General features: G+C 40.2%; 1 protein-coding gene across 1 annotated transcript in view; it reads right to left on the bottom strand.

The window, feature by feature from the left end:
• WASF1 (WASP family member 1) overlaps positions 1 to 22,698 on the bottom strand; it is a 435,184-nt gene extending 412,486 nt beyond the window's left edge. Inside the window, exon 1 of the mRNA XM_086927387.1 lies at positions 22,494 to 22,698. The gene's annotated coding sequence lies outside the window, so the exon portion shown is untranslated. The remainder of the gene's footprint in view (positions 1 to 22,493) is intronic.
• Between the last annotated feature and the right edge of the window lie 544 nt (positions 22,699 to 23,242).

Raw genomic sequence — 23,242 nt, 5'->3', positions numbered from 1 at the left:
GAAAAAGCGGGCCAGATGAGTAAGGCCAACTTGATAATGGAGACCGGGAGAATTAATACTAGAAGTGTACAGCCTATTTGTATTTGGTTTATCCCATACTTGTTCCTCACTGTGTTATATATAAGGATGATTATGTACCCCGATTGTGGTTGTCTATCTCCAATGCTGCCGCCGATAACAAGTATCAACAACAAAAACGAAGGTATGACCCTGTATGCTGTATCGTTGACGACATGTTTTCATTATTGCAAAAAGAAAAAGAAATTAAAAAAAAAAAAAAAAGGATTACACCTGTCAATTTCATCTAAGTACAATGAGTATGGTTGAACTTGAAATGCTTCGAAATCTGTCCCTTATTTTTTCTTCTATTATGCTGGGTCTCGCCAATTGAGAAGTGAAGGCCTTAGTACATTTCTACTAACCGATCCAGTGATTAATACGGTCTTCTGTTTTGCGAACTCATTGGTAGGGTGAGACTTACAGTGGGTTGTGTAATGACCATCTTACCATGTTAAAACCCAAATGCGATCACTACGCAAATGATGCAGAGTAGTAACATAGAAAAAGTAAACAAAAAAATGTGGTTAAAAAGCCAAACTATTATTTTAATCAATGAGAAGACATTAATTCTATTTCAGGGCAAAAACCTTATGGATAATCGTGAAATGGCAATTCAAGTTTCAGTTGTTACCACCACTAATCCCTCTCAAATGCAGATCTACAAGACTTCTGTAAGTAGTAGCACCACAAAAAAGCACTTTTATCAAGAGCACCCGGCTGAGGCAATGGGTTACACTTTGCCCTTTGCAGAATTTAACTCCTGAGGCATCAAATGAACCAATGGACTATGTGGGTACTTTGGAGTATCATGAATAAATGAGAGTGTGGTGGTGCTTTGGGATACTTTGCTATGATGTGGTCAAGATACATTTTAGGGGAAACTTTTAGAGTGAGAAAGAGAATCTCTAAGGAACGACTAATGGGTTAAATCATTTTTAATGGCTGACTTGGTACATCAATTGCATTATGTATGGTAAAAAACTGAACAAGCGACAACTAGTGAGAGGAGGTTTTACTGAAACAGGTATAAGGCCTCACTGATTCCGACAGCTGCACATTCAGAAAAGCTTCGCCATTCACTTTCTTGTCTAAGGCAGCTAAACAGGCACGACAACCTTTTGTTGTTGTTTCTTTTATCAACCATAACAACTTTGTCTGTTAAGAGGAAGACGATGGTGCTACACAGTACTAATCATAAACTCCCACTTTGAAATTCAAGAGAAGCACACATATTTGTTAGGTTATCTTGAATATGTTCAGTACCACAGTTACTAGCTGTATTTAAGCTAGAGGTGCACAATGTTCTAAAATTTGGAACTCAAGTCTTCAGCAGGATTGTACTCAATCATTAATCATAAGTTCTCTGTAAAGGACCATTCTCAACTTTTTTCAAAAGTGATGAATACAAGTTTAAAAATAAAGGGAAATGATAGACTGGTGTTTAGCAACATGATTGTTGGCAGACGGATGACGTCAGAAAAACAAAGCTCCAATATGAGAATACAACTTTTTATGAAGGAACTTGCGGACTACAAACAAAACTGCCATATTCGATGTTCCTTCTGAAGTGTTCAGAGGAAAGGCTGAAAGGCTTAATAGGAAACATTTGTAGAGTGCTGAGAGATAAAATACTAGTTGCTTCATATCAGTTTCACTTTTGCTTAAACTGCGATCCGTGTGCCCATAATGCCAGTGGGTTGGCATGTCTGGAGCAGAAGGATCTCATTCTCAGGAAGCTGGAGAGAGCACAGAAGATCCATCGGTCCCTAGGGTGATGGGACCAAAGCTGGAGGCTAAATAGACAAATTCTCTTATTTATTCATATATGACTGAACTGTGCCACAATTTGCCAATGTATGATCGAGTACATAAACTATTGATTGTGAATGGAGCAATCCATTTTCATCCTTTTAAGGGGTGCTAACTAATGTGATCAAACTCTAGCACAAGTACTCATCTATTGACAAAGCTATTAGATTTGTGTTTTGAAATAACAGGTTCTGGATCATGTAGGACTATGAACCTATGAGCGAGTCTGGTTTGCAGCATAGTCTCCTCCGTTGTAGGTAAGATCTGATCCCATCACTGCAATATCATATTAATTTAGGCACTTTACTTCCAAAGAACATGCAAAGCTGCCCTCGTCGAGTGAGATTTGGAGCAAAGCAGCTGTTTCAGTAAAGGCTCAGTTCTCAGCTAGCAGTGCAGAAAATTAGTACACAAATAAAAATTCGGAACAATTGAACTGGCGCTCATTACATTGTGGTATTACTGGAAAAGTGTTAGCATGGACTTTAATATGTAGGCATTAAATTTCAATTTGTGATCTAGAAGGGAGTGGGGTTTGCTGGGGCTGCAGATGCCATTCCTTTGTCTCTTTCATAAAAGTCTAAAATAGTTTAAGATATTTAGGTAAAATTCTGAGGACTGCCTATGCTGCTTTTTATAGTCCAAATTACTTAAACCTTTCTTCCTTTTGGAAGGCATCCGTTTAAAAAAGGATTGATTTTGCAAACTCTTACTCAGTCATATACTTCACCACAATCTCAATAAAATGGTTTACTGAAAATTACTTTTATACTTTAATAAAAATGTTTTATAGCACAGTCTTCTGATATCGTTTATCAAAGAAAATGAGTGGATTGAGAAATCTACATCTCCCGCTAAACATGGGCCCAAACAACCTTGAGTATCCAAGATAATAATTTACGGCAAATGTTCCACAGGCCATGAACACACTTGCCTCACTAGTCCTAGATGTCTGGGTAATTCATCACACCTATCAGTTCGACTTTTAGATGACACGTTACCAGGATCTCGTTGTGCCAAGCAAAGGTCTGTAGTTGACAGCAAACACTTAAGAATGTAAAATATTCAATTATCTGCTGATACAAGGCTAGCTTTGTTGCTAAATAGATATAGTGTTGGGATTAAGGACCATTTGGCTATAATGTTAACTTCCCTGTATGCTAAACATTCTAGTGTTTTTTATCACCTTTTTGATAAAGTTAGACTCTGGTGTAAAAGTGGTGATGCGTGTGAGTTTCTCAGTTTGTGGATTTACTTGTGGTTCTAGGAGGGCCTCCCTGTTGTTTTAAGTGCTCGTTTTTGTTCCGTTTCTAATGTTTTTTAGTGGCTACCCGCATCTGGCCCTAGAACACATTAGAACTGCACAAAAAAGAGCACATAACAACAACAGGGATAAAAAACACTGGGACATTTTGTATACTGGCAAGTTAACATTTAATCCCCCTAGATTTGCATTCAGAAGAACAGCGAACCTCAGGGACATATTGATCAACACAAGACGCAAAAAAAAATACACCGCCTATGCAGAGACAATTTTGGATTCGGCCCCCAGTGGTAGGTCATTACCCTTGTGGCCATTGTAACATTTTCCCCTCACACAGCCAACAAAGAACGTCCAACTGACAGACATCGAACATGGGCACAACAGAAAGAAATTGCAATACACGCAACTGCTTTTATCCGATTACATGCCCATGCCAGCTTAAGTACATAGGAATGACTACCCGAGTTGTCAAAAGTACGAATTACTGAGCACCATAGTAACATCAGGTGCAAAAAGACCAGTACTAAGATGTGTGCCTACTACACCACTGAGGGACATGCTTCTGATGACCTGAGGTGGACTATTCTAGAGTCACACCCACAGATACGAAAATAAGCTCTTTCAGGAAGGAGCAGATGTGGATTTACAGGCGGTCTACTCATAGGGTCGGGCTGAATGATGACATCCCCTGGGGAAAACTAAATAGATAACCCCATAATTCCCCAAAACCAACTACATTATGGGGACGAACCTACATTGTACCCCTCAAAGGAGGTAAATCACACAGAAAAGAAAACTTCAGTTTACCCATTCTTTGATTATACATACATCCATGTTTCACCATGTCTCTATTGCACATAACTACCAATACAGAGGAAGGTCTTTCTCACATGCAAGCCTCGATGAATCTAAATATGACTTTCAGAATGACTGAATAAAAACACTTGGTGTATAATGTGCACTTCCATCGAGATCTCCCAAAAACTTAAGCCAAATAATGCGTAATGCATAAAAATATAAAACTTAAAATCACATAATGCGTAATTTGGTGGAGGTTTTTGGATAAAAAAACGTATGCTCCTTCATTTCTATTTGATGAGTAAAACCTCCCAGGGCGTATCTGACCCTCCCAAGATGGTACTCGCCATCACCGCACTAGTCTTCTTAACTTCTGAGAGGAAGTACTGCTTGGAGTATAAACTCCCCCTCCCGGCTCATATTGGGATGGGAGACTGAACCGGGGTAGGTGCATAGGCACATGCCACAACAGGAGTGAGTGAGTACTGACTATCGAGGACACTCCCTGCATCAACCGGGGTAAGGCGCATGATCATCTTTAATCTTCCCGGTATACTATTACATTTCCAGGTCACAAGTGAGCGGTTCGCTCTGTTGTAAGTTCTGTACGGACGATATCAACACCAAAAAAAGGGTGAGTAATTGAACCCTAAAAATCACCTAGGAAATGGATATGTGTGTTGAAGCAATGCATCTAACAGCACTTTAACTATTGTCACAAAACAAATATTTTTGATCAGAGATCTAGCAAACACGAACACGGGCTCTGCAATAATGTTGTTTAGGTATGACTGGTAATCAAGTTAGGCCGAGCTAAGGAAAACCTCGATGTCACATAACCACGGTCTATTGGAAGAAGTCCACGTTGGTGTGAAAAAAAGCATTTTGCACACTGGTGATGCAACATATGTGTTTTCTAGCAATGGTCACCTTGTAATGCACTATGGGGCATGAAATAGAATGAGGTGATTTACAAAAGAAATGGCAACTCGCTATAACCAAGCACTCTCAACTTTCTTACTAGAATTTCTAAACAAACTGTGTTCTATGTTTTGTCTGAAAAGATTCAGCGCTCCGTCCATCATCACCTTGTGTTTGCTTTGTTCTCCCCAAGTTGGCAGGGTATGCCCAGACGTGGGTCTCTTGATCACTTTGCCACTGGATTCAAGCTAGTCTGGCTGATGAGGGTGCTACCCCGAAACCGGTCTCAGGATGCTTGTTTTCGGTTCAGGGAAGACCTGGCTTGGCAGTTCGGGCTGGATGTTCTAATGAGGCACAGGGCCAAGAGTCATTTGCATATAGCTGGGTCCGTTGGATCATTCAACCCAGAACTGTGACTGGGGGTGAGTGTCTGAAAAGTTCAGCGCTCTGTCCATCATCTCCTTGTGTTTGCTTTGTCCACCCCCTATACAATCACTTCTTAACTACTCTTTTCAGTATTTTTGTATCTCGTTCACATTCCACATTATATCTTAAATATATGGTGGTGTGGGCTTCGAACCCCAATAATCTTCTAAATCCCAATTTTATGGAACACTAAATTTCACGGTAGGTAATTCACCTCTGAGGGTCTGCTCGTTGATCTAGGGTAACAGAATACTCTTCCCGTTATAACAAACATAGCACAATTAAATCATGATTAGAAACTGGGACTACTCAAGAACTGAGTTCTATATCAAAATTAAGTTTACAACGGTTTACTACGAAATCGTTAAATACGCATTACAGAGAAATTGAATCATTTTCTAAGAAGGACCACATACAAAATACAGAATCACAGATAACAGAAACACTAGTTGATCAATAAAATCTCTCTTAATTTCAAGAGTCATAAATAGTACCAATTTCAAAACTCATAAAGAGTACCAACAGCATCCTAAGTGAGGAAATCTCAAAATCATCCGACAGGGATAAGGAAGAAAATGGATAATTGCCCCGGATTAAAACCAGGGGTTTTATGCACAATTAATGTGTTAGTCAATAAAACTGCATAGTCGTCATGGTACGATCATGGTTAGGTTGCATGGCAAACCAAAAACATTTTGTATAGCTGAAAGATTCTTAACACCAATGCATTTCTTAAGGTAAGGTGAATCGTCCACTTGCTTCCTGAGCAACTGCACTCCGGAGATGTACAACACAATATGAAACATTTTCTTAATAATAGCTCCTAGTATGATGTTCTTCTGCACGCCAGCATCAGAACAAGCAATGGAAAACCTTCAAAATGATACATCAGGTACACAATGGAAAGTTTTGTTTACAATAGATGCTTTCTAACACAACAGTCCAATTACATCATAGTGCTCTATGTTCTGCGGAAAGTGTAAGGAGTGAAGATTTGCGGCGGGTAAACGATTGGGCAAATGAACAGGATGAGCCAAACATCAGAAACAGCATCCATTTCAAAATAAAGGTGTTTTGCACGAAAAATGTGGCATAACTATACTATATTGTTAATCACTCTTTTAAATGAAATAATCATATTGTTAAAAGGGCAAAATCATTGCTCCATCAGTTACAGTCATATGTATCATTAAAATTACTTCACACAAATAATTTGTTAGCAGAAACTGCATAACCGAAAAAAAACTTTAACAACCTCCCTCCTCTGATTATTTTTTAATAATCACAAAAAATAATGAACTTTATTAATCAGCCATTAGTTCATCGAAACTTTCATCTTCTTAGATAATTGTTCACTCCTCCAACTGCTTTAACTGTGGATATATCTGTTCCTTATCGCTCATTTCCACATTCATTAACCTTTTTTTTTGTTTTCTTGATTCATAACATATTTTAGTCTCTTAATTATATATATATATATATATACACTACTATTAGAAAGAGAGAACACAAACCTTTGAGCCAGGTAAACTCAAAAAGTACTGCACCAATCACTACACCCAATACACCATTTGAAAGGGGAGATGTAGCAGAAGGACATAGGCTATAGATGTGGACACCATATACATTAAAAAAGCAAAAACGCCAAAAGTGGGAAAGTAGTCCCTTGTGGGCGTTAGCGTGGGCGTGTCAAACAAAAGATGTGGGCGTTTACAGGGGCATGGCCCAAAGTACAAACAATAAACATATGCCAAACGATTTCACTGATTTCACTGTGCAAGGCACACACTTAACTGTGCATCCCGCGCATTTGCAAAGGGCCGCCTATCACTCGCCTCGACATTCACGCAATCGTCGGCGTTACCCTTCAAACATTAACGCCTTCGTGGGCTGACATCCAAAAAGGGGCGCGCCTTCCATAATAATACAGTGCCACAGGGGGCAGGCTTACAAAAAGGGCCGCCTATCATTCGCGTTGCTTCGCACAGCCCACCAATCACGACACGCAACGATTAACACACACACAAGAGTTGCGATACAAAAATATAACAAATGTTTAACCATTTGACAAACGACAACGTTGTCACAGGGGGAGGAACGTAAACAAAAGAGGCGCCCATTTCTTAGACAAGAAAGCCAATCGACGGAACATGAACGAGACTTTACTCACAAGGCTCCGAGTAATTACGTATGCTGCGGACAAAATTTAAAACTTACACAAACACTTCCGAATTTCAAACACTCTGCGTTATCAGTGGAACACTGCCAGTACTTGCGCCGATAAAAACAAAAAAAAAAGACATTAGTAAAGGAATCGAAAACGTAAACAAGGAAAGCCCCTTTCACAAACACAAACAAGCAATTTCAGGCAAAAACATCTGAGCGACCACTGTAACACTTGCTGCACTTGCGGCGCAAATTACAACATTTGGGAAACAACAACATTCGCACACAGGGGGAACACTCTCAACAAGGACAGCAAAACAAAATTAGGTGTGGCTCAATGAAAACCTGCGGATGAATTAAACACACATTACTACGCAAACAAAAAGTAAAGACAACACTGAACATCGGCCATCCCCGGACAACGTCGGGACGGGCTGCTAGTATATATATATATATATATATATATATATATATATATATATATATATATATACTAATTATATATTCTTAGTATTTTAATAAAAGCAATAGAGTAACTTCATAATTCATAATTATTATAGGTGTTAGAACAGTGAAGAACACCACCACCAATATTACGTAACCAGTCGCCTACTTCACCAAATTACTTCCTAACTCTCTTACCGAGGATCCTACACTCTCCCATAAACCTGGCTCGGTCAATGATCTAAGCTCATGATTTCAATTATTCATGTAAGTAATAACATATTCAATTGCTCCACTATAAGCAGGGATATAAGTACAACACCTCCTAGCCTTAATTACTTTACACAGTTCACCCTCTTTGTCAAAAGATAATCCAAGGCAAGACAGTTCTGAATGACCACTGCCCTAACTGCTACCATCTCTACATTTACTAATTTAACAGACCCTGCTGTATCTACAACATTTCTATTTACTACTAAGTCTATCCCGTCTAATTTTCACATCATTCACAACTACACTAACTGGCAGATAATCGCTCCTAAAATATCTAAAATCCCATGACAATATTTTGTTTTACCCTTCTCATGCCATTTTCTTCATTTAACTCATCTACACGATATATTCTAGGGCAAACTACAGCTAAATAACACAAACCTACCCAATTTCTTGGCAAGTTAAAATAAACAGTTTAACCACAAACATAACAGATTCCTCTCCAGACAGAAGATCTACACTGACCTCATAAGATGTCACACATACTTTCACACCTGTGAATTCTACTTTCTCCTTTTCCAAAGTACTGTGCCTTACCATACACATTTCACCTTTTATTTCATGATCCATTTTTAACCTAGAATGCAAACCTTAGAATCTAAATGCTTCCTCTTCTTGTATTTCTTCTACAACAATCTTCTGCCCCTCTAAATTTCCAACTATTTTCAGTCCTCTCTAATTATATTCTCTAATAAATTCACGCTCTTCACTACTCAATAAACATAAATAATCTCTTTTCAGGTTAGCATCATATCTGTTTTGTGCAATTACCCTCAAATACTCACATTATTTAAATTCTTCGTCATTTTCATTAATGAATGAATTCTCCAAGGGCACATTGAAATCAGGCAATGTGAAATACATTCCTCAATATTACAAATAGCTACAAAGATGTTATAGAACAATGAATACAAAATCTTTAAATCTACATATGTTGAGCCTTCTACTGATGTGGGAAGATGAGTGCACACATAGCACTTGGTAACCCTCATTATGCTAATGTATTCCCAAATATTGTTAAAGTTTTTCAAGATTAATTTAAGCTCCAACATTACTATTCATATAACTTGAAACATTCCCCACGGGAATCAGTAAGCACACTAACTAATACTAATAAGGTACTAATTAGTAGAGGCATCCATACAATTTTACAGCATCTGCTGTTTTCCATCTTCTTGTTTAAGACCACAAATCTTTTTGTGGCAAAATTAAAACCGAACCAAAATTTCCTTTAAAACCATGATATTTCATTCATATTTCTTTAAAACAATAATAAGCCAGAAAAAGAGGAAACATTTGATTCAGCTTCTCAGTCTTTGTAAAAGTTCATATCTAAAAATTCAAAACAAACTTGTCATAAAGTCTTTAGAACAGGTTCTTTGACAAATATCTTTTTAGATTTTACATGTAGCTTCTTAATTTGATTATTCAGTGCGAAGTCTCTATTTCTCCTTTCAGTGTGGCTCTTCTTCAGTTTCTGTCTCGGTGTCTGAACAACTCTGAAAACAATATCGACTTTCGCTAATGTGAAAATAATCCTCCTCAATTTCATCTGCTTCTTCTTCCGACACAGTGGGTAAATACACCTACTCAAGTGAGGCTTATTTTTGGTTCGAAACTATCGTTCTGTTGATCTTTTAGCAATTGGTGATTCACTCGCACTAGTTCTTGGATATAACTGTCTCTCAAAGTCTCTTAAGTCTCTTTTTCACTTGTTATTTTTCTTGGAATGCCATCAACTTTCTTTTTCTTCTGTAGTTTTGTGATTTTTGTCTTCTTCTTGGCTTTGATTTGAGCACAATCCTGAGCACTAACTCGAACTCAAGCTTGCTCTTTGATCAAATTGGTCTTTGTCTGCTTTCTCCACAGGGAATCATTTTCTTCTCAAATGTGTCTTTTTCACTTTAATTTTCAACTGCAGCTTGTCATAAGTTTGAACAGAGACTACGTCTTCTTGCTGCCAATCATGCTTTGCTCTTTTGCATGTCAGTAGCTCTTCATGCTGATCAGTCTGTAACTAGACTTCAGTAATTTCATGTTATTCATCTGACCTTTTGCTCACCTAAAATTTCTGATCATGTCTTTTTACTATATCTTCACCCGTTCCAGAGAAATCTTCACGCCCCTCGGGATTCACAATGGAAAACCTGGATTTGGCTTTCAGCTTGATGAGCAGACTTCATACCTTGTACATTTGCCCCATCTACTCCTTCAGCTACTCTTACTCTTTTCATGTGAGCAGCGTGGATCCATTGAGACACGCTTGTATACTTGACAGCGCTGTTAGTTGGCAATATCATCTGGAAAGGGTCTTTCCACCTTTTGTCAAGACACCCTTTCTGAATATGCTTTCAGATAACCTCCCAATCCTCCTCATCCAGACAATGGGAGGGTATATCTTTTTAGTCTTTGGTTGACATGTTCACCTGATAAGAGACTGATTTCACCATATCAGCCAGATCTTTGCAATAATCCAGAGGGATGTCATCAGTTATTGAAATCAGTGCTGCTCAAGGTACAAATGCAAGTCTCATTGCTCTGCCCATCAGGATCTCATGGGGAGTCAAGTCTGTCCAGCTATCTGGAGTACTACTCTAATTTATCAAAGCAAGAGGAAGCCCATCAGGCCACTTCAGACCAGCTGAGACAAAGACCTCCATCAGTTTGTTCATGAGTTTACCATTGGTACGTTCACTCAACCTGAGGATTGAGGTCAGTAACTACAACGCAATCTCTGCTTGATCTCAAAAGCTGTAAAGATTATTTGCAACACTTCATTCTTGAAGCATGTGCTACGATCGGTCTCAATAGAAGTCCAACTCCCTCAACAATAATTTGGCAACTGTAAGTCTATATGCTCTTCTTGTGGGAAATGGAAAACAGGCAGACATTACCAAGACATACTTCAAGCCATTACGATGTGGCATCCGAAATCCTGTAATCTTGTAAATGGAAATGCAAGGAGATGATGGAGGGAGTGCGGACACTTTTCAGATAATCACCTCCAGTCACAGTTCTGGGTTTAAACCATCATTGTTCTTTAGCTCACTTCGCCACCCCAGTTCAGACCCAGCCATATGCAAATCAGTCTTGACCCTCCTACTTATGGGAACAGTCCAACCTAAACTGCCATGACAGGTCTTCCCTGGACCGGAAACAAGCATACTAGGAACGATTTCCAGGTTTCACCCCTCATCAGCCAGGCTAGCTTGAATCCAGTGGCAAAGTGAGCATGGGACCCACATCTGGGCATACTCTGCCTACTTAGGACAAACAAAACAAACAAAAGGAGATGATGGACAGAGCGCTAAAACATTTCAGATACTGCCCCCAGCCACAGATTTGGGTTTAATCCATCATCCTTCTTTAGCTCACTTTGCCATCCCAGTTCAGACACAGCTACATGCAAATAATTCTTGACCCTGTTCCTTATGGGAACAGCCCAGCCCAAACTGCCAAACCAGGATTTCCCTGGACAGGAAATTTTAATTATTCTGTGATCCTTTTTCAAACTGCGTTACATAAACAATTATCTTATCTTCTCCTTTAACTTCTTTTGCCTTGTTCTCAAAGTGATCACTGTTATTTTTGCCCTCAAGATCTCATCAATGCTTTTTATCTGACAACACAATTCACTCTTTTGAATATGATTGCTAATCTCTGAGCTCAATCCATTTACGAAAGCAGAAAGAAAACCACTAGCTCCCTTTTTCTCAACTATGCTATGTTTCTTGAAAACATGAATCAACTTCTCATAACGGAAAGCACTGATTCTTTAGCTTTGTGTGTCGTTCTCTATTTATAACTTTTTTAGGAACTCGCTTTTTGAAATTCTTAATGATATTCTTGTTCTTCTCTTCTATTTCTGTTGCTGGTACATTATTGGAGACAGGTCTAGCTGGTGGTTGTGCTGGCCTTCCAGCAATAACTTTACACTCTAGCCACAGATCATTTTGGATAAGAATCTCAAACAACATATTTAAACCAGTTCGTAACATTGGGGAAGTGTGTGTCAACCGAGGTTTACCCTCATACCATTGTGCTGGGTTTTCTCGCAATTTCCGAAAATTATGAAGAAAAAAGCATACAAATCAGCGCTTCTCCTAGGAACATGTACCACATTCTTTCCATGTACTTCTCTTAAGGGGAAATTCTACTTCTGAAGTTGTCTCTATTTCTGAATCACTTGCAATATTCCTTGCCTTTCCTTTAATCCCTTTCATTTTCTATTTTATTTGCTATCCCTTTCTTCCATTTTGCTCAAGATTTCTTCAAATCATTCTAGTCTCTTGTTTTCTTAATTACATTTTTTATTTGAGCTCTTAGAGTAATCAAGTTCAATTCTTTACTCTCATCATGGGTTAAGTCCATTTTATAATTTTGCTCACATTTTTCATTTTTTCTGAAGTCAATTTCTAACTCATCAGCCAATTTTTCAACTTAATTGTGAGTTTCATTAGCACACCTAGGTCCTTTTTCAAATACCCCATGTCATCAGCATTATTATTCAATATCCAGTTAAAATCCACATTCTCTTGTAACATTTCACCAAATTCGATGTTGAATTCAAATTCAAATTGATTTTGGAGATATCCCTATCACCTCTGCTCTCACAGTAATAACCTGTATTTGATCTCATAGTACCCTGATATACTAGGCACTGCCATTGAGACTATCTTCTGTTGGGGCACTCAGTGAAATCCTAGTAGAGGTTTGTGCCATTCCTGTATCTCTCCCTGAATCTTATCAACCACACGACAGTCTGGGTGCTTCAGTCGACCTCTCCATATATGAAGGAGGTCTAGAATTGAATAATTCACTCTTGATTGACCATCATCCTCTGACTCCACATCCTTCTTTTTCTTATTGTTCTATTTAGCCTGCTCTTTTGCATTAACTATAGCAGGTAAAGTTTCTACACATTCAATATTTTCTCTCCCATCCTTCTCTTAGCAATCCAGTTTACTTTCTAGCCAACAATTGAATGACCTCCTCATGGTTTTCTCTTTCTTTCCTTTTTCCTTTTCAGCTGCTATGCCATCCCATTTACTGAGCACCTCAAAGTGAGTGGTACCTGGCATCAAATTTGATATTGTACATGGCTTGTCTTAGACATTAGCTTACTATTATTAGCTTACTATTATTTATGGACTAACAGCATCCTAAGTGAGGAAATCTCAATATAATCGGAAAAAGTTTCAGGAGAAAAATGGAGAGTAGCCCCCTATCAATCAAAGCTGGTTGCATTAACAAATGATAAACAGTTTCGTATATATGAAAGGTTCTTAAGACTGACCCCGTTTTTAAGGTAAGAGACATCTTACACTTGCTTCCTCAGCAACTGCACTCCGGAGATGTACAACACAATATGAAACATTTTCTTAACAATAGTTCATAGCATTATGTTCTTCTGCACTACATCAGAACTATCAATGGAAATCCTTCAAAATTTTACATCATGTAAATGGTGGAAAGTTTAATTTAAAATACTTGCTTTGTAACCCTACAGTTCATTTACGTCATAGGACTCTGTTCCAAAGAAATGGTTGGGAAGAAGTGAGCAAAAGCAAGGTAAGCAGAACACCAGAACCTGCATCCATTTAAAAATAGCAATGTCTTGCACGAAAAATGTAGCGTAACTATACTACATTATTAATCACTCTTCTAAATGAGATTACCATAACATTGTAAGTGCACATTCATTAGTTTTTAAATTACGTCATATAATTCATTGAAATTACTAATTCACATAAATTGTTTGTCATCCAAAATTGCACATCAGAAAAAAATGTTAACAGTTGTACCGATTTGGAAAGATTTTAAAATTCCTTATAGATTCTAAACTGCATCTTTACTGACAGTCTTTGTACTGAGCAGCTTACACTAGCAGCTTACTAGGGTTGCGTTTCAGATGTTTGTGTCGACCTGCCATCCACACCAACACTGTCTGTCTCTGTATCATCTGAACACAGGCTCAACTATGATCTGAACTTTTTCTGGAGACTGTCCTAATTTTCAGCTGGTATAGTTGTTCAAGTCTTTCTCTTTTATGTTGTGTTACATGTAAGTTTGGTGCAGCCCTGTTCAGTCATAATCCTGTGCAAGATTTTATCCTGTGTAAGCATTTACCATGTCCTATAAAATGTGAGACTTTATCCAGTCCTTTCCGATCCCACTTAGTATAAGCCTTTACTCTATCTTGTCCTCTCATGGCGTGTATGATTATTCAACATGGCTGATGGCTTGTCCTGCTCTTCTATACTGGGAGAAGAGGAGTCCAAAAAGAGACAGCTAAATATACTTTAACAATTACCCTTTATCAGCTCCTGCTCTCGCCGAGGAACAATTACAAGTATGAAAAATTCTTACAGCTCCTAGTCTAGCATCAATGATCCTGCAGGGTATTCCAGTAAAATGTGTGAATTTAAAGGGTGATAGTTTGCGCTCTACTGTTCAAAGGAAGACGCTGCACAGATAGCGTCTTGAGCACAGTAATCCTTGCAGTGTCCTATAGAACTAAGTAGTCAGCAGTTATTATGGGGGGTGTGGGAGACCCTGGGAGGTCAGGAAGAAAAAAGATCCAAAACAGGTTTGAGGGTCAACAGTCAGTAAGGAGGGTCTGGGTGTCAAAATGCCAGAGCAAGTCGTGATTAGGGACTATGAACAAGAACTAATTCAATGCCCGACCTAAGTTACACAAGGTGGCCATGTTCATAACCATGATCATGTGGTCGGCTGCAAAGAGTGGTGCATATAGATTGATTGTGGAGAACAGAGGTGAGGATGATAGAGATATTTTTGATGGCCACTTTCATGAAGTTTGGCAACCAAAAGTCATATTGTAGAGAGATATGTAGATTAAAAAGAGGCAATAATGAGCAATTTGAACACCAGCCACTAAGTGCTCTTTGAGAAGAAAGGATATTGAGGTAGTGAACGCTAAATTAATTAATAGAATGAATCATCTGGGGACTTTTTAGTTAAACAGGATAAGAGCTTGAAAAGAAGTGGTGCACAGTCCCATAACACACTTTCAGGATAGCAAAATCATGTGTCGGCATGCACTGATTCTATATGAAACTTGGGTACATGAGGAGTGGTTAGTTTGAAAATCTTGCATTATATAGCCTGCTAACATCTGAGTTGGATACATATGCTAGAGATAAGAGAAGTGTTTTTTTGTTTTGTTGGGGAGATGAAGGGTTTTGATAGAGGGCCCCAGAAGGTCCCTGGAAGAAGCTATGACAAGTTCCTAGAGCCTCCTGATATTCTAAAGATCATTCACACAAAATCTGTTTGTAGTTCACATCTGAGAGGACCAAGAGAACTGCTCATGGAACGTTCAATTTGTGCAGGAGGCAATGTGGACAGATAGGGGACACTGTTTCATGTGTAGTGTCAAGAGGTTGTAGATTTTCTGAAAAGAGGTTCTTGTCCTCATAAAGGGCATCTGGTTCTTTGCTGTGCTTTTAAACCCATGTAGCTCGCTACTGTGGAGGGGTAGGGGCGATTACACTTAAGGCGTGTTAAACATCAATGGCCTAACCACTATGACCTGCTTCCTGCCATTCTATCTATTGTGTAAAAATGTAGTCGCTTGCAGATAGTATGTCTCTTGGGCAATCTTAAAAGTACCACCCCTCAAGTTTGTTTTAAAGGTTTCATGACACGACCCAATTGGAGTACTATCCAAAATGTAATATACAATGTGTTTTGGCTTACTGCATCATGATTCCAATAAGCTGCGTTATGTATGAAGCTTTAAATATAAAATATATTTTTTAATCATCTATAAGCTTTGATTTTCTTCATCATCAATAATCAAGTTTGGAGTTAATTCTGAAAAGTTACAGTAGTACTGGTGCAATGGAATATTAGTTACACCAAGTGACACCTTAAAGATATTTGTCCCTATCCTCTCTTGGTGACTAATAAAGGAATTGGTGGACCCTGTGTACACATTGCTGTATGTTGGGATGAAAGTGCCATCACTGAGTCTGGAGACACAATTAGGAAGGAAAATAGAAGGTTTTAACTCTAGTAACTAGGTTTAAAGTTCCTTTGTGGAAAAGGCAGAAGTCATGATTAATGTTTATTTTTTTTTAGCAGGGCAGTTATGAGTCATACATGTGGGGGGTGGTTAGGTGTAGCCTGGACGATTAACATGTCCCTCCTTATATTACTATTAATCGGGGGTACGGGTCTAATCTTTGATATGTTATAAAATTGACAGAAGGTAATGTGCTAGCTTAATTTTCAATGAGGATACCACCTTGTAATCTATATATAATTGCATATTTAAAGAGTGGATTTAAATAGTAGAAAAAATGAACAATGACCATTAATGCATAGATCTGCACAGATTGGTCACCATGTGTTTAGAACCCAGCCTCACCCATGACAGCCCTGGCCTTTCTTACAATATTTAGGTCCTCATTACGAGGGCGATCGAACGAGTGTACGACACAACCATTTCAGGCATGAGACCATCCAACAAGGAGTCAGCGTTCTTAACAGTCCAATTACGATATGACCGACATACATGCGGTCGTAAAATGCATTTTACTATTGCAGTTTGTGCAGCGGCCGAGGGAAAGGGCCTCTGCACAAGCCATAATGGTAAAAAGCATTTTGAAAACATCCATGCACCGTGTGCCAGGCACCATGTGGTGCCTGGCACACAGTGCATCGATGTTTGGGTGGGCACCACATGTGCCCCCATGGCCACTTAGCAGTGGACCACAGGGGACGGGAGACCTGCTGGGGTCCCCAAAAGTCACTTTCCGACAGCCTTTTCATGGCGGTGGGACCGCTATAAAAAAGCTGTCAGACACTGAAATTCTAATCCCTTCAGCACCCTAACAGGCTACTTCAACCTGTCAGAGGTGGCGGGCGGTCTCTCCCCCGCCCCGACCGCCAGTACTGTAATCCAGCGGTTGGACCGATATCTTGGATATAAGGCGGACCGTCACCAACAGCCTGTCGGGGGCAGTCCGACCGACATCGTCCTCTGATTCCCAAAAGCATGGTACTAGTCTTCAAATACTGGTAAGCCCATGCATTCCTCTGCTCCCTTACCTAATGTCCTAGACACGTCACTATCCAAGTGATGGTGCAAAAACAGGGTGAGGACAACTGAAGATACCTATCCCACTTCCCTAAATAGAAAGAAAAAAAAAAAGAGACAAACGCACCACTCATTAATTGCGGACGCATATATGTGATAGTCCACTGTTTCCAAAGTAAATTTTAAATGTTACTAACTTAGCTGGCTACTTAATCCTTTACCTACATATCGTCTACTTAGAAAATAACTTTCTGAACTGTCAGACAGGTTTAGTTGCCCAGCAAGTTTCTTCTCAAGGGTACTAAAACCAAACAATACATTTTTCACATTGCCAACTAAATTGCAGCACAAGGCAAAGGAAGAAAATACACACGATCATGTGACAACATACAAAATTGTGGGCGCCATAAAGTTCTAACTGTTAAAAATGAAGAATGGCATACAGTAGCAACTTTAGATTACGTTTTTCCACTTTTTCATTTCCAAATTACTACCTACCCTTTGTGCATGTGATTACAGCAAATGATTATTACACAAATTATGTCATTGTGAATAAAGTAAGCCTATGAAACAGTGTAATCGCATTGCTCATTTTGGTATTTTAACTAAAATTTAAATGCAGGCAAGGAAGGAAAATGCGGAATAATCAAGTTATTGCATATTTTTCTGTGAAACGATGTCACCAAAGAAACCTAGAGGAGCTCATCCATGCAATGGCATCAGTTCCCGCAAAGCTCAGATCCTAATGGATTTAACCAAACCAAAGTACTGTAGAAATATAGATATCTTTAATGAACAAATAACAATTCAAAAGAAAATTTGCCTGATTACAAATTACTGCTGCAAACTTAGCCTGTAATAGCACTAATTGGATTTCGGAGATAGAACTATAAACAGATGTGCTTAAAACGTCATTTGAATAATGCAACACTGCCATATTGTTCAGGAACAACATGCAGAAACACCAACAAATGACAAAAAAAACAAAGGGCTGGAAATGAGGACACGTAAGAGTCAAGGTTCACATTTAAATATTTTTTACTAGTGATTTATAAAGCTCTATATGTTGCAGAGCCGCTTCAAAGGTCTGACCAGTGGGGCAGAGAAGACTCAAGAGGGGAAGGCGATAAAGATAAATTCAACTAACCACCTCAAAAGGGAGGAAACTATATAAATGCTATTGGGTTCAATTCACAGTCTAAGTGGAACATTCCACACCAAGAAAGGGATGAAAGAAGGAGAAAAGTCCTTACATTCGAAGGAAGATACTGGAAACCAAGAAGGAGTGAGGGAGGGGAACACAGAGCAAAAATTACCTTGTGTACTTAACTACGATCTGGGCAATTCCTAGAGTACACTCTCAGGTAATGCTTTTAGGTCAAATATGGTTCTCAGTTCCTTCCAGTCTTTTATTTTGTCCTACCGATGCCAGAGTTCTGGGGGGGATTGTTACATGATGAAAACTGAAAAATGCTCAGCATCTTCCTACTAGGTCTGTTTTGCTAAACGATGCCATGGTAATCCTGTAGTCCAGTGAATGTCTAACAAAGTGTAAATGCTTGCAGTTTGAGGAGAGTTTGGACAAGTATTTTAAGCTGTAGGTCCTGTATTCTCTATGGGTCGACCTGGTCAACTTGAAGGTTATCCTTGGGTTGATGAGAAGCTAATAGATGTTGAGGTGTGTTGAGGCGATGTACTCTAATCTAAAGACCTGTTGCAAGTCTTACAGCTGAGTTCTGGACTAGTTGGACCTGTATGTGAAGGCCAATATAAATACTATTACAATATTCAAGCCAAGACAAAACCAGGACCCTGTAAGACCTACTTTGTGTCAGAAACGTAATTATTGTTTCACTTTGATGAGTACATTGAGGTGGAAGCATGCACTGCTTGTCTGCATTCATTCTGGGAGTAAAAAACATTTTATGATCCAAAGAATATACCTAGGTTTTTTGCTTCGCATACTCAAGATTGTGGTTCTCCCAGTGGGTTGGGCCATTTGGCCAGGAGATGGATCAAGTCAAGGTGGACTACACCACATAGGAATCCAGGGAGAGGCCCTCAAATGGATCGCATCTTTCTCACAGGACAAACCCAGAGAATCCGACTACCACCACTCACTTAGCTACCCAAGAGCACCATCTGGGGTGTCCCTCAAGGTTCATCCCTCAGCTCCATCCTACTCAACACTTACCCCTGGCCAACATCATCAAAACCCATGCCCCAACATCATATTCTACGCAGACGGCACCCAGCTCACCCTCTTGCGCTCAGAAGACCCCCTCCACCTCTGGGATAAAAGGGCTTAATGTCATTCACACCAGAATGGAAATGAAGCATGAGGTGATATCCGTTATTGAGGTTGGTCTCTTGAAGTTGGACCAGGATTTGAGCATCGTTAGCATCATTCTGGTACAAAATCATGAATTGTTCTATGATATCTGGCAACCGGAGGACATAAGCACTGAATAGTTAAGGAGACAAAGACAAACCATGGATGAGACTTGTGCACACACTTCTTCTGCTCAGAGACCAAATATTTATAGATGTATATTCGTGAACCTTGTGTTCTAGCAAAGTCTATTTGCTATGGAAGGCATTCTTGTTGTAGGATCCCAGTTGAAGAAAGTCTTACACGTCACTAAGGCTTAAAAATGTAATTCAAACCAAAACATATATCGGAAACATGTGCGCATCGCAGTGACCTATCCAGAATATTTTGCAATTTGGCCTTTAGGCTACAGTCTACATTTACTTACCCCACTCACTAATATTAACTAGGATCATGTAAAATCACCAAGCAATTGTTAACATCAAAATTAAGTTTCGTACTCGGTAAAACGCAGTCATGACCCCTAAAGCTTCGTTTTTAAAGATTAGCAGAAATTACAAATTGTTTTCTGTATGGAAAGCTGGACACTTTCACTCCAGTGGAACAGTGGTTAATTTTTGGCAGAGTACACCAGTTGTTTTCACAATACCTTGCTGTTATGTGCACCAGCTCTATACAGCGCTTTTGCTCAACATCTAGCTACTAATCACATAAGCTCCAGTCACCAATAGTTCTTTTTCAGTAAACGTTTTAGCAACGACGACCAATACATAGAATTGACTTAGTAGGAGCAAAACTCGACAACAGAAAGTGGTGCCAGGGCCGAAAAGAAGACAATCCATACAACAATTGTGGTTTTAGAGATTGACATCTTGTTGTATTTATTAACATATCTTTCTCAAACATGACAACAAGAGGTTCTTAAAGCAAGGCATCACACCAATCATAGACATTATTTACATCATTACAGTTCCTCACTTCATTATAGACTCATGTACCACGCCATCTTGGTCACCTCTGTCTGGTGAACTGACTTTTTTGAACCATAAAGCTCAAACCATTTTATTCTTACCTCAAACACCTCATCCGGAACTTCCAATTCAACAATTCTAACTAGACCCAAATTATTACAGAACGAAGCTCCCTAAGGGTTACTTACCCCTGACACTCGAGTGGGAGACAATCTCACACACCGCTCCAACAAAGGCAAAAATGTGTAATGCATGGGATAAAAGGAGAACCTTTGAACAATTCCTTAACCCTGAGGACAAGTTTACCACATCACTACGAATATTTCACCTTTCATGCAACCATGCTGCACACATCTCAAACAACCCTGGTGATCGTTACGGTACAGGATCAATCAGGAAAAAAATGATCAAATCAGCAGAATAGCTTCCACTGGTGCAACAAGTGCAGTGGCACCAGGGTCCAGAAGCCTTAAGGGCTCCCTGAACCAACATTATATCCGCGCTTAGAGACCTGCCGGTGATTAGGCGATTTACAAATCCCAATTAACTTTAACAAAATTATTGCTGTATTTCACAGTTAAAGGGCGGCCAGGTGGCAATTTTCTTTCTTGCCCTAAAGCCCATGGCACACTGGATAAGGCATAGGCGCAAATCTATCCCAGAAAGCTAACAACTCTATGGAGGGTATTCGTACATAGCCATTAAGCTGCGCCTAAATGCACGGCCCTTTCCAGGTCTCGCCCCACCCTCCCACAGGCAGGGGTCGCTTCATTGATAAGAGGCTACACACTGAAAACCACTTGTAAACAAATATTAAACTGTGTAAACATTATGAAAATGTTTTTGGTTAAGTGAAATACAGTCTCACGAGCTAATGATATCACTGACCTTTTACCAGCGATCTTCAACTCCTGAACTGGCCTGGTTAATGCATACATTATTAAGACTGTAAACCATAACAATAATTATTATGGCTCTCCATGTGAGTCATGAAAAAAATGTTTATTGGCTCAGGCGTGGCGAGAAGTGGAATTAGCTCACGCACAAGGAACACACACAAAAACATCAAACGAACTACACAACAATTTTTGAGATATTGACCACAGACAAATAGCGCCCTGTCTTCCCTCTCAGATGGGAAGGCACATAAAATCCCGCACAAGGAGCTTTGTTTACAGCCCTGCATCTGGCAGGAGAAGGCTGCAGGTGGGATGAGCGCACTGTGCCGGATCTGAGAGATACGGCAGCTTTTGAAACCGATTCCACTTGACATGCAATGTAGGACAACACCCAGCAGGTGCAGGTCGGGCAGCGAGAGAGGAGGAATGCACCTTCACGGCGGGAGGACCGGAAGCTGCCATACAGGCAGCAATTACAGCAGGCGTGTAATTGAAAGGAAAGAAGTGATTACCCTCCGCAGAGAGCTGCCACTGACAAAATCAACAGAATGCGTGCATTGTAAATAACACACAAGTGGGGACGAGGCGTGAGAGGCACAAACCACGCATTTCTTTTTTACGGCACATAGCGAACTGACATGGCCCCGGCTCCAACACATTTTTTTTTCTATACATTGTATTCATCCTTGATCAGTCTGCTACTGTGCAATGCAAAGGCCTCTCTAGCACTGCGCGGTGACCTCTGTAGTGTGCAATTTATGCACTGCCTCTCTGGCAGCCTGCCGTGGACCTGGTACTGTGCAGTCAGTGAATGATAGGTGGAACTCGCTGGCGGTGCGGTTTGATGCTGGCTTTGGCACCAAGCATTGTAGCTATTGCTAGAGTTTGGGGCAAGCAGTCTGTCAGTCAGTCGATGCTCGGGCTGCACAGATCCATCTTGTTCAGACCCCGCAGCCCTGCAGGTGTCAATGAAGTATGGACTTGAGGGGGCGGGTCCTTTCCGTGCCTCTCCCGGGTAGAGGATAGTCCCCCCAGTCATTAATAATACATAATAGGCTCTTACCGTAACGTGTGTCCTCTACTGCCTCGTCAACTGCAAACTGGGGGTTTGCGGGGCTGGGGTCGCGAGCCTCATTCCATCACCCTCGCCACCGCCGGGTTGCCGGGCTCAGGCTCGGCACAACAAACCGGCGGCTCCGAGCGCGCGCACGCGGATGCTGTCCACCACGCTCGTGCCTGACGCCCTGGATCACGCGCTTTCAGCAGAGGCTACGCGGGCGCGTGCTGGAGGCGGAACACAGAATTGGTTGGATTACCTGGGGGTGGTGATTTGAAAGCAGCATTTAAAATAACGCGCCTAGTTGGTATAGAGCTCGTAGGTCTCCCCTCTGTTTCTTCGCATACGCACTGTATCTGTAGAACAAATAATGTCTTGTTGTGATTGCAGCGTACGGTTTTATGCAAGGGTGGTGCCAGCCTCCTTTCCTTTTTCCTACTATTGATGGTACAGCCCGTCCCGTCCCGAATGGAGCCTGGATCCCCTGACAGTTCACCACTGACGTCGTGACGTTTCCCGACTCTGCCAATGTGTGTTCGTGAGGCGGTAAGGGTTGATTTGACCGGGTGCTGTACGACGGGCGAGAAAGCATGCAAGAATTTCCCTAGGAGTGCAAAGAAAATAGAGTTTTGATTTTCTCTCGCGAGCTCGGCGGGTTATATGGTGGACCTTGAGTCATGGCGCAAATTACGAAAGAATCCTGTGTGATGTACAAAAGGGCACTTTTGTTGAAACAGGTTAGCGTTTAAAGGAAC

This window comes from Lissotriton vulgaris, chromosome 6 (genome assembly GCF_964263255.1).
Source record: "Lissotriton vulgaris chromosome 6, aLisVul1.2, whole genome shotgun sequence".
NCBI lineage: Eukaryota > Metazoa > Chordata > Amphibia > Caudata > Salamandridae > Lissotriton > Lissotriton vulgaris.
The sequence above is the reverse complement of the archived record's forward strand: the minus strand, read 5'-3'. Positions and strand labels throughout refer to the sequence as shown.